This window comes from Mus caroli, unplaced genomic scaffold (genome assembly GCF_978045245.1).
Source record: "Mus caroli unplaced genomic scaffold, Mus_caroli_1 scaffold_7, whole genome shotgun sequence".
In the NCBI taxonomy this organism is placed as follows: Eukaryota; Metazoa; Chordata; class Mammalia; order Rodentia; family Muridae; genus Mus; species Mus caroli.
In genome coordinates this window covers 130,446,344-130,459,669 of record NW_028227262.1, presented here as the reverse complement: position 1 = coordinate 130,459,669, position 13,326 = coordinate 130,446,344, and positions in this window count along the sequence as shown.

The following is a 13,326-nucleotide window of genomic DNA, read 5'->3' as shown; positions in this document are numbered from 1 at the left end:
TGGAAACGTAATTGAGGAAAATATGTAATAAAAATATTAAAAAAATAAATAAATAAAAAAAAGTTAAAAAAAAAAAAAGAATCTTACTAACAGAAACAAAGACCACTCAACATCATCAGAACTCAGCACTTCCACCTCATCCAGTCCTGCACACCCTAACACACCCGAAAAGCTAGACCAGGATTTAAAAGCATATGTCATGATGATGGAAGAGGACATCAAGAAGGACTTTAATAACTCACTTAAAGAAATACAGGAGAACACTGCTAAAGAGTTACAAATCATTAAAGAAAAACAGGAAAACACAACCAAACAGGTAGAAATCCTTAAAGAAAAACAGGAAAACACATCCAAACAGGTGATGGAAATAAACAAAAGCATACTAGACCTAAAATGGGAAGTAGACCCAATAAAGAAAACCCAAAGTGAGGCAACGCTGGAGACAGAAAACCTAGGAAAGAAATCTGGAACCATAGATGCGAGTATCAGCAACAGAATACAAGAGATGGAAGAGAGAATCTCAGGTGCAGAAGATTCCATAGAGAACATTGGCAGAACAATCAAAGAAAATGCAAAATGCAAAAAGATCCTAACTCAAAACATTCATGAAATCCAGAACACAATGAGAAGACCAAACCTATGGATAATAGGTGTAGATTAGAATGAAGATTTTCAACTTAAAGGGCCAGCAAATACATTGAACAAAATTATAGAAGAAAACTTCCCAAACCTAAAGAACGAGATGCCCATGAACATACAAGATGTCTACAGAACTCCAAATAGACTGGACCAGAAAAAACATTCCTCCCAACACATAATAATCAGAACAACAAAAGCACTAAATAAAGATAGAATATTAAAAGCAATAAGGAAAAAAAGGTCAAGTAACATATAAAAGGCAGGCCTATCAGAATTGCACCAGACTTTTCACCAGAGACTATGAAAACCAGAAGATCCTGGACAGATGTTATACAGACACTAGGAGAACACAAATGCCAGCCCAGGCTACTATACCCAGCCAAACTTTAGATTACCATAGATGGAGAAACCAAAGTATTCCATGACAAAACCACATTCACACATTATCTTTCCATGAATCCAGCCCTTTAAAAGATAATAACAGATAAAAAACAATAAGAGGACAGAAACCACACCCTAGAAAAAGCAAGAAAGTAATCCTTCAACAAACCTAAAAGAAGACAGCCACAAGAATGGAATGCCAACTCTAACAACAAAAATAAAAGGAAGCAACAATTTTCCTTAATTTCTCTTAATATCAATGGACTTAATTCCCCAATAAAAAACAGGATCCAACATTTTGCTGCTTATAGGAAAACCATCTCAGGGAAAAAGACAGACACTACCTCAGAATGAAAGGCTGGAAAACAATTTTCCAAGCAACTGGTTTGAAGAAACAAGCTGGAGTTTATCTAATATCTAATAAAATCGACTTCGAACCCAAAGTAATCAAAGACAAGGAGGGACACTTCTTACTTGTCAAAGGTAAAATCTTCCTAGAGGAACTCTGAATTCTGAATATCTATGCTCCAAATGCAAGGGCAGCCACATTCATTAAAGAAACTTTATTAAAGCTCAAAGCACATATTGCACCTCACACAATAATAGTGGGAGACTTCAACACCCCACTTTCACCAATGGACAGATCATGGAAACAGAAACTAAACAGGGACACAGTGAAACTAACAGAAGTTATGAAACAAATGGATTTAACAGATATCTACAGAACATTTTATCCTAAACTAAAGGATATACCTTCTTCTCAGCACCTCATTGTACCTTCTCCAAAATTGACCATATAATTGGTCACAAATAATGCCTTCACAGATACAAAAATATTGAAATTTACCCATGCATCCTATCAGATCACAATGGACTAAGGCTGATCTTCAATAACAACGTAAATAATGGAAAGCCAACATTAATGTGGAAACTGAACAACACTCTATTCAATGATTACTTGGTTAAGAATGAAATAAAGAAAGAAATTAAAGACTTTTTAGAGTTTAATGAAAATGAAGCCACAACATACCCAAACATATGGGACACAATGAAAACATTTCTAAGAGGAAAACTCATTGTTCTGAGGGGCTCTAAAAAGAAACTAGAGAGAACACATATTAGCAGCTTGACAACACACCTAAAAGCTCTAGAACAAAAGGAAGCAAATTCACCAAAGAGGAGTAGATGGCAGGAAATAATCAAACTCAGGGGTGAAATCAACCAAGAGGAAACAAGAAGAACTATTCAAAGAATCATCCAAACGAGGAGCTGGCTCTTTGAGAAAATCAACAAGATAGATAAACCCTTAGCCAGACTCACTAGAGGGCACAGGGACAGCATCCTAATTAACAAAATCAGAAATGAAAAGGGAGACATAACAACAGATCCTGAAGAAATCCAAAACACCATCAGATCCTTCTACAAAAGGCTATACTCAACAAAACTGGAAAACCTGGATTAAATGGACAAATTTCTAAACAGATACAAGGTACCAAAGTTAAATCAGGATCTGGTTAATGATCTAAACAGTCCTATATCCCCTCAAGAAATAGAAACAGTCATTAATAGTCTCCCAACCAAAAAAAAAAAAAAAAGCCCAGGACCAGATGGGTTTAGTGCAGAGTTTTATTAGACCTTCAAAGATCTAGTTCCAGTTCTTCACAATCTATTCCACAAAATAGAAGCAGAAGGTACTCTTCCCAATTCATTATATGAAGTCACAATTACTCTGATACCTAAACCACAGAAAGTCCCAACAAATATAGAGTTCAGACCAATTTCCGTTATGAATATCGATGCAAAAATACTCAAAAAATTCTTGCTAACCGAATGCTAGAACACAGCAAAACAATCATCCATCCCGACCAAGTATGTTTCATTCCAGGGATGCAGGGATGTTTTAATATAGGGAAATCCATCAACATAATCCATTATATAAACAAACTCAAAGATAAAAACCACATGATCATCTCATTAGATGTGGAGAAAGCATTTGACAAAATCCAACACACATTCATGATAAAAGACTTGGAAAGATCAGGAATTCAAGGCCCATACCTAACCATGATAAAAGCAATCTACAGCAAACCAGTAGCCAACATCAAAGTAAATGGTGAGAAGCTGGAAGCAATCCCACTAAAATCAGGGACTAGACAAGGCTCCCCACTTTCTCCACACTTATTTAACACAGTATTTAACAAGTCCTAGCCAGAGGAATTTGACAACAAAAGGAGATCAAGGGGATACAAATTGGAAAGGAAGAAGTCAAATATCACTTTTTGCAGATGATATGGTAGTATATATAAGTGAGCCTAAAAATTCAACCAGAGAACTCCTAAACCTGATAAACAGCTTCGGTGAAGTAGCTGGATATAAAATTAACTCAAACAAGTCAATGGCCTTTCTGTACACAAAGGATAAACAGGCTGAGAAAGAAATTAGGGAAATTACCCCCTACAATCAATCTACAGATTCAATGCAATCCCCATCAAAATTCCAACTCAATTCTTCAACGAATAAGCAAGGGCAATCTGTAAATTCATCTGGAAAAACAAAAAACCTAGAGTAGCATAAACTCTTCTCAAGGATAAAAGACCTCTGGTGGAATCACCATGCCTGACCTAAAGTTGTACTACAGATCAATTGTGATAAAAACTGCATGGTACTGGTATAGCTCCAGACAAGTTGACCAATAGAATAGAATTGAGTACCCAGAAATGAACCCACACACTTATGGTCATTTGAAACTTGACAATGGAGCTAAAACCATCCAGTGGAAAAAGAGACAGCATTTTCTACAAATGGTGCTGGCACAACTGGCAGTTATCATGTTGAAGAATGAGAATTGATCCATTCTTATCTCCTTGTACTAAGGTCAAATCTAAGTGCATCAAGGAACTCCACATAAAATCGGAGACAGTGAAACTTATAGAGGAGAAAGTTGGGAAAAGCCTCGAAGATATGGACACAGGGGGAAAAATTCCTGAATAGAACAGCAATGGCTTGTGTTGTAAGATCAAGACTTGACAAATGGGACCTCATAAAATTGCAAAGCTTTTGTAAGGCAAAAGACACCGTCAATAAGACAAAAAGGCCACCAACAGATTGGGAAAGGATCTTTACCTATCCTATATCAGGTAGGGGACTAATATCTAATACATATAAAGAACTCAACAAGGTGGACTCCAGAAAATCAAATAACCCCATTGAAAATGGGACTCAGAGCTAAATAAAGAATTCTCACCTGAGGAATGCTGAATGGCTGAGAAGCACCTGAAAAAATGTTCAGCATCCTTAATCATCAGGGAAATGCAAATCAAAGCAACCCTGAGATTCCACCTCACACAAGTCAGAATGGCTAAGATCAAACATTCAGGTGACAGCAGATGCTGCCGAGGATGTGGAGGAAGAGGAACACTCCACAATTGCTGGTGGAGTTGCAAGCTTGTACAACCACTCTGGAAATCAGTCTGGTGGTTCCTCAGAAAATTGGACATAGTACTACCCGAGGATCCTGCAATACCTCTCCTGGGCATATATCCAGAAGATGTACCAACCGGTAAGAAGGACACATGCTCCACTATGTTCATAGCAGCCTTATTTATAATAGCCAGAGGCTGGAAAGAACCCAGATGTCCATCAACAGAGGAATGGATACAGAAAATGTGGTACATTTACACAATGGAGTACTACTCAGCTATTAAAAGGAATGAATTTATGAAATTCCTAGGCAAATGGATGGACTTGGAGGGCATCATCCTGAGTGAGGTAACCCAATCACAATAGAACTCACATGATATATACTCACTGATAAGTGGATATTAGCCCAGAAACTTAGAATACCCAAGATACAAGATACAGTTTGCAAAACACATGAGACTCAAGAAGAACTAAGACCAAAGTATGTTCACTTTGCCCCTTCTTAGAATTTGGAATTAAACACCCATGGAAGGAGTTACAGAGACAAAGTTTGGAGCTGAGACGAAAGGATGGATGATTTAGAGACTGCCATAGCAGGGGATCCATCCCATAATTAGCCTCCAAATGCCTACACCATTACATCCACTAGCAAGATTTTGCTGAAAGGACCCAGATATAGCTGTCTCTTGTGAGGCTATGCTGGGGACTAGCAAACACAGAAGTGGATGCTCACAGTCAGCTATTGGATGGATCATAGGGAGCAACAAGGTAGGTTGGGAAAGGGGAAAGTGAGGAGAAAAGGGGAACAGGATTAGGTATGAGGGTAACAGTAGAGAAACCCTGAGGGCTAGCAGAATTAATGGAAATCTGCAACCTCGGGGGTGGGAGGTGGCACGGGGGCGGGACTTCAAGGAGGGCGGAACTCTCTACAATGTACCGTAGACCTGTGTGGTGAGAAACTTTCAGGACTCAAAGGGAGGGATGTTAGATGAAATGCCGAACAGTGGGGAGAGGTAACTTGTAGAAGTCACCCCCAGTAAAAAGACAGGGTATCAAGCCGAGGCATGGGGTTGCCATCCCACAGTCAAAATCTCTGACCCAGAATTGTTCCTCTCTAAAAGAACTATAGGGGCAAAATTGAAGAAGAGAGTAAAGAAAAGGTGGTCCAGAAACCAGCTCAACTAGGAAATATATTTTAAATATATATGAATTTAGAAAATAGAATAGTCCTATGATACAGACGGAATATTAAGGAGGCATCCATGGACCAGTGAATTACAAAAGACTTTATCACTTTAGGTATGTTCTGACATGATGCCCTGAGTCAATATTATCTAAACATTGCATTTCATGAATATTGAAGCCTTTTAAAATGTGTAACAATCTGATCATCAGCCTTAAGTGGACAACTAAAAATGTATCAAAAGCAAGTAATACTATCTAATTGGCCTGACATTTATGTTTTCAGAGAATTACACTGAAGTCAAGTTTTCCATGTAACCTTTTTACTGCAGCCTGGACTGAGAACGAGACTATTTATGTGCAGCAACAAGCAAGGAATATTTTGATTCATGAGAAAATTTTACATGGTTTAGCAAGAATTAAAATTATATTTCTGACTTGCAACCATTGCTAAATATTATTTTATGATATGAAATATATTCACCAATAAAAAGAAAAATATATGTGCCATAGTACCACTAAATTAAAAAGTTTGGGGGAGAAGTAAGTATTACCAATTTTAGATTAATTCCTGTATTATATTTACTCCGTATTTCCGTCAGAACTATTTGAAGATATGTTCTTTTTCTATTAGAAGTAGATAGTATGGGTTTTCACTTTATTTTAATATGTTTATTTAATATGTTTGAAATGGTATCTGTTTTGAGAGATTACCATATCTATTCTGATATCAAGGTTTCAGTTTTTTACATATTTAATTTCTACTATTGTCAAGATAGATTTTCAGATAATCAAAGTTTTATGAATAGTAAATCAAACACTGATATTTACTCTTCTCTTTCTGCTTCCTCCTCCTCTTTCTTTTCCATCTCTTTAATTTCTCTAGAGTAAATAAAACATGCTATGGGTAGATTTCCCATTGCCGTGATAAAGTCAGAATGATTTTACACAAGTATTCCCATAGTCTAATCTAGATAATCATTCACAGGCAAGTTAAGTCTTGTATCCTAGATGATTCTAGATTTTGTCGAGTCGGTAATGAGCAGTCAGAATCAGAAGTATATAATGGTAAAAGGGCATGCACTGTTTTACTTAGTAAATATCCATTGTTCTGCTATGTCTGGAGTCTGTCTGCTATTTTTGGAGTCTGTCTGCTATTTTTGGAGTTTTGCCAATGTGACCACGACTCAAAGGTTGAAAACTGCTGGTGAGTACCCTCTCTTACTTCAGTGACTACAGTATCTGGTTTATTCAGCAATTAGTGTTTTTTGAGTCCATCAACACCGTAGAGTTAAGAATTGGCTTCATATCCCTAACAAAATATTTGGTAGACATCCTTTCAAGATATAGGTAACATAAATGTCAAGAAATCTTAACAATGAGGAGGCAATATTAAAATGGATTGAAGCTATGCTGCTGAAGAAGTGACCATCAGACCCAGCCATGGTGGCATGGACTTTTTTCCTTTTTTAATTTTAATATATTTTTATTAAATTATTTTACATATTTACATTCCAAATGTTGCTCTTATTCTTGTTCCCCCTTCCCTTTGTTTCCTAGAGGGTGCTCCCTACCCACTCACCCATCCACCACTGCCTCAGCCCCTCTAGCTTCCTCCTTCCCTGGGGCATCAAGTTTCTACAGGATTAGGTTCCTTTTCTCCCACTGAGTCCAGACAAGTCAGTCCTCTGCTATATATGAACCAGGAGCCAAGGGCCAGCCCATGTATACTCTTTGGTTTGTGGCTTAGTCTCTGGGAGTTCTGAGGGGTCCAGTTAGTTGATACTGTTGTTCTTCCTATAAGGTCGCAATCCCCTTGAACTACTTGATTTCTTCCCCTAATTCTTCTACAGGGGTCCCCAACCTCAGTCAAATGGTTGGCTGTAAGTATCTGCATCTGTCTCAGTCAGCATACATATGCATAGAGTATATGTATTTCAAAAAATCTGCTTTCAGTGAGTTTTAGAAGAGATAATATCATTAAGTAATAAAAAGGGTTGTTTAAGCAGAGGAACATTTAGGAGATTATTTTCAATTTGTCATATGAAGAATAAAAATAATAAGGCTAGTCATTAAATATCAAAAGATTCTAAAATTAGTGTGTAGTACGCATAAGTGAGCATCACCTAGAAAGCATGTATAGAAGCACAGTGATGATTTCTAAGGTCAGTACCATGACATATGCTGAAGGCGAACCACATAAGAATTCCTAATTTATACTAATGTCTAAAGATAATTATGGAACAATTCTAAAAGTTCAGTACAATTTAAATTCAATAACTTAAGTAAGTCATAGTGTTTTTATATCATTCAAAATGATTTGAGAAGTATATACTTTAATAGCTGTACTATTGAATACATAAATTCCAAAATCAAAATTTTATTTTCAGGTGGACAGACATATAGAGGTTAATAGAGACACATTAGCATTCACAAGTAAGGGTAGTAATGTGATGTACCTTATCTTTTAATATAGCTGATTTAAAAAATAAACTTGGCAAGAAAAATATGTAGAACTCTATCTGACATTAAAAATAACAGTAGCTAAACTGAGAAAATACTTCAGTTAAATACCGTCATAATATTCTGGTTTAATTATTTTGAAAATGTAAATATTTATTAGAACTTCAAGTCATCATAATATATAGCATATGTCTCCTAAAAATATTTAAATCAATCTGTAAGTAAAAATTTTCCAATAAATGATTATGAAGCTAATTTGAAAAAAAAACCTAATGTGTAACATAAAAGCAAGGATCTGATTAATTTAGCCGATCCTAATACAGGTTGAGAAGTATTAGTATAAGTAACAAGTGAGTATGCAATTATTATTTGTGACCCAGATAAAATACAGTCACTTTAGACATGTGTGTATGTGTGTATCTCTCTCTCTCTCTCTCTCTCTCTCTCTGTTTCTCTATATCACCTATGAATTTCTCTCTGCTTTGCAATGACTACACAATTTAAACCTGGGATAATACTAGCAGAGATCATGCAAGAAAAAAAAAGCATAGGTGAAAAATCCATCCTTGAATTCACTGCCTCCATCCCTCCCCAGTGTAGTTGTGCCAGTTTCCCCTTTTCTGGGACATTAACTCATTGCTGTACTAGAGCTTATGTCACGAAGGTAAGTCCAAAACTCAGAATTTCCTTTACATAACCACCCTTGTAAGCTTGCCTAGAGAAATCCCTGTTCTACTGGATTGGGAGAAATGAATTATGTTTTATAAATTATAAACTGGTAGGTGACCTTTGATATCAACTTTCCTTTTCTCTTTTATGAAATTCACTGAATCTTAATTACAGACCTTACCATTCATAAAATAGTTACTGTTTCTTAGCAATTTTTTTGAGTTAACATAGTACTGTATGTGACCAAAGATACACAAGGATGTATGATCTGAACAACTTTCCCGTTGGGACATTATAGGATTGCTTATCCTTAGTCAAGAATATTTTTTGAGAAGGTAGACTATCATATCACTTGAGCAAATCTGTGTCAAGTATTTTAATGAAAATATTTATTAACAAGTCAAGAAGCAAGGTGATAGGAATAGTTCAAAGACCATCAGAAAAAATCAAAGACTGTGTAGGCAATTTAATAAAGAAAATGCCAGAATAAAATCATTCGCTTAGATATGAAATAGAGCACTGACTAATGGGGCCATAGCTTTAGCAAATTAACAGAGAGCTTCAGCAAGTCTGCGATTAACAACAGTGAGGTAAATAACCCCCTCCAATGTCTATATGGGCATTTGCTCCTTATGACGTCAGAAAGATTCCTGTCTACTTGTTTTGTCTATAAACAGGTAATTTATCTGTTATATTTCTGTTGTTCTCTTTTTTTTGCTTCTTTTTTGTTTTCTTTTGGAAGTTTTGATGTCATGACAGTGTCAGAAAATACATCTTTGAAATTTAATGAAGTTGATATAAAAGATGAGTTTAAAGGAGTCTGAGTTCTGAAATCCTCAGCCAAATCTATGTCCTAATAATATTTCCTAACCCAAGACCAAATAGCTAGCATTAAATATAAAAGAATAAAATTAATGGAATATTTATATAGATTTATAATCACAAAACTTTGAAAGAACTCAAGTTTGTGAAATTTGATTTTATAAGATAATAATATTGATATTTGAGTCAATGCTTGTGTGAGTGTAAAAAGATTTTTGTGCAAATGTGATGGCATAAATTTAAAACCAAGCAACAATATATAACTGGATGTGATGTTGGAGGCACAGAAGGCAAGGATAGATACCCAAGGTTGCTTCAAAAACCCATGCACTGTAAAGTACACACCCATCACAGAAACGTACATCCATATAACATACACTCAACTAACTGATATATTTTTACCTTTGTGTGTATATGTATATGTTCCATATGCATACATAAACACATAAATGGAAAATATCAGTTTGGATGAATAATTTTAAATTTTATCTGAAAACCTGTGAATTATAGGGGAAATCAGGTTGCAGCTTAGCTCGAAGGCAAAGAAGTAAAGGAACAAATACAAATTGCTCTCATTTGCAAATGAGAGCACCCGCTACCCATCACCAGCCATCTAGTTTGAAGAAATACTCTCATAATTTGGAGATGAACACACTGAGTGATTATTAACTCCAAATTAAAATTCTACGTGAAGATACCCTGAAAAGTTAAGACTCAAATAATCACAAAGTTTGTGTTCGACTGTACTGTGGCTTTATATTCTTATAAAAGTGAAATACATCATGTTTAAGCCACTGAATTTTGGGTTATCTTTCTTTTACAATCTCCCAAAGCCTGCTTGAATAATAAAAGCATTCTCTCAAATGAAGTATGTATTACACCAGTTCTAAGGTTTCTAGCATTTCTTTTAATATTCAAAAGTTTGAACTCCTAAAAATCAAAAACTTTGATCCCCTAGAGAAGAAATATAGCCTTTAATTTTGATGGCTTCCTCGGGCAATGGATGCAGGTGATTCTTTGAAGAAAGGGCAGTGTGTTAGGACGCTGTGTCTGCATGAAGCACATCTAGAAATATCCCAAAACCTTATTGTGGTATAAAAACAGTCATGTCATATTACAGAATTCAATGCAGAAAGCTACATATGTGCTCATTCTGGCCCTCTCCCAGAAGAATGTTGAATTGCAAATAGAGTGTTTGCTCTTTATTTTCAAACTATCTCCAGCCTACTTCATGCTATCTCAATCTCCTACACTTTGTTATGTTGCTCTCTATTTCAAGCTCTAAGTTGCTTTAAATGCATCATTCATTTATTTATGTATCATAATGTTTCATAATTTTTGTAAATGTCACAAAATCTGTGGCTTCTTCACATGCATACAAATATATACATTTCGTGTGTATGTGTGCCTTTGTAAGAACAATGTCTATCAGTTTTTCTTCTTTCTTTACTGTATCCACTCTTCTAACTAGACTAAATGTTCTCTGATTATTTAAATATGACTGAAAAAAAATCTCACTGACTTTAACACTTTCTTCCACCTATGGAGTTCCTGCTTGTCTTCCATCTAAGTACCAAATTCTGAAACCTTTTAAAACTTCACTATAAATTTGTTCTCCGTGTACACAACATCTCTCTACAGTTCTCCAGCCAATAGTTTCTCTGATATTAAACTTCATGGACATTTTAAGTCCCCCTTCTTCCTCTTCATTCATGAAACTCTTACATTGCTTATGTGACTACATTTTTAATGTTAGATTGATATGGATTTTTGTTTTTTATTTATTTATTTTTATTAGGTAATTTCCTCAATTACATTTCCAATGCTATCCAAAAAGTCCCCAATACACTCCCCCCCCCAGTCCCCCACCCACCCCCCCCCACCCCTTGGCCCTGGCATTCCCCTGTACTGGGGCATATAAAGTTGGCAAGTCCAATGGGCCTCTCTTTCCAGTGATGGCCTACTAGGCCATCTTTTGATACAAATGCAGCTAGAGTCAAGAGCTCTGGGTTACTGGTTAGTTCATAATAATGATCCACCTATGGGGTTGCAGTTCCCTTTAGCTCCTTGGGTACTTTCTCTAGCTCCTCCATTGGGGGCCCTGTGATCCATCCAATAGCTGACTGTGAGCATCCACTTCTGTGTTTGCTAGGCCCCGGCATTGTCTCACAAGAGACAGCTATATCTGGGTCCTTTCAGCAAAATCTTGCTAGTGTATGAAATGGTGTCAGCATTTGGAAGCTGATTATGGGATGGATCCCTGGATATGGCAGTCTTTAGATGGTCCATCCTTTCTTCATAGCTCCAAACTTTATCTCTGTAACTCTTTCCATGGGTGTTTTGTTCCCAATTCCAAGAAGGGGCACAGTGTCCACACTTTGGTCTTCGTTCTTCTTGAGTTTCATGAATTAACAAATTGTATCTTATATCTTGGGTATCCTAAGTTTTTGGGCTAATATCCACTTATCAGTGAGTACATATTGTGTGAGTTCCTTTGTGAATATGTTACCTCACTCAGAATGATGCCCTCCAGATCCATCCATTTGCCTAGGAATTTCATTGAGCATTTTTCATTACACAAGAAATGACAATTTAATTAGAGTCTATGTTGCCTACAGTCCAAATTCCAAATTAATCCTGTTGACTGGTGAAGGTTATAGAATAATATGTCTGTGTTTGCACAGATCTCCAGGTGTGTTTACTTATCCATGCATTCCTCAGATCTTCCTGGAGGAAGCATGGACAATGGTCATCATCCCATCTGCTGTGTGCCTACCATGTCTAAGGCCATATCACCCTATGTGGAGATGTGTGCTGGGAATCTGTCCCCTGTACTTCCCAAACCCCCAAAGAAGTTCAAGACAGGATTGTGTCAATTAGCTCTTGTGCATGGTGTCAAAGCATCACCTGTCCACAAAGAGCTGAATGGTGCATAAAAAGGCAGGAAAAAATGGGTGAGACAACTGGCCGAGAAAAAGGAACTCTGGGAAAGAGTGAGGCTGAAGTGAGTCATCACCATGTTGTGGAGGAAGTTGTGTGAGAAGAGGCAACCAGCCACATTTCAGACAGGATAGGATAAACAGGTTAATTTAGTAATAAGCGAGTTGGAGAACAAGCTGAGCTAAGGTATAGGCATTAATGCATGAATAAACAACTTCTGTGTCATTATTCTCAAACTGATGCATAGATTGTTTCTGCATTGTGCAAGGTAAGAACAGGATTTTCTTTGAATTTCTGGTATCATCTCTATATTAACTTTATTGTGATGTGTATGTTCAAGGTCTAAATCATGGACTGGATGCTAAGTAAATTGCCCAGGTCTCTCTTCTGAACTATATATACAACAGTCTAGCCATGGTCATTAGGGGAATTTAAAGAAACCTTAATTTTGGCCTGTTTATGATTAAACATATGATATTTTCTACAAGACCAGTGAATTCTAAGCTCAAACTTTCTGATTTAGTTCTTTTCTCCAGTACCCATGACTACAATCAAATATATTCACTATATTCCTTGTCTCAAATGTTACAATTTCTCTCCATCTGGACTGATACCTCTTTAAGGTATAAGCTTCCTCCCAAATAGGACCAGTGATCTCACAGTCTACCATTTGTCATGATAGCAGCCTCTAGAATTTGTGTTTTGCAATAAAGTTTAGGGGTTTTTGTTTGTTTGTTTGTTTGTTTTGGGTTTTTGGTTTTTTTGAGACAGGGTTTCTCTGTGTAGCCCTGGCTGTCCTGGAACTCACTC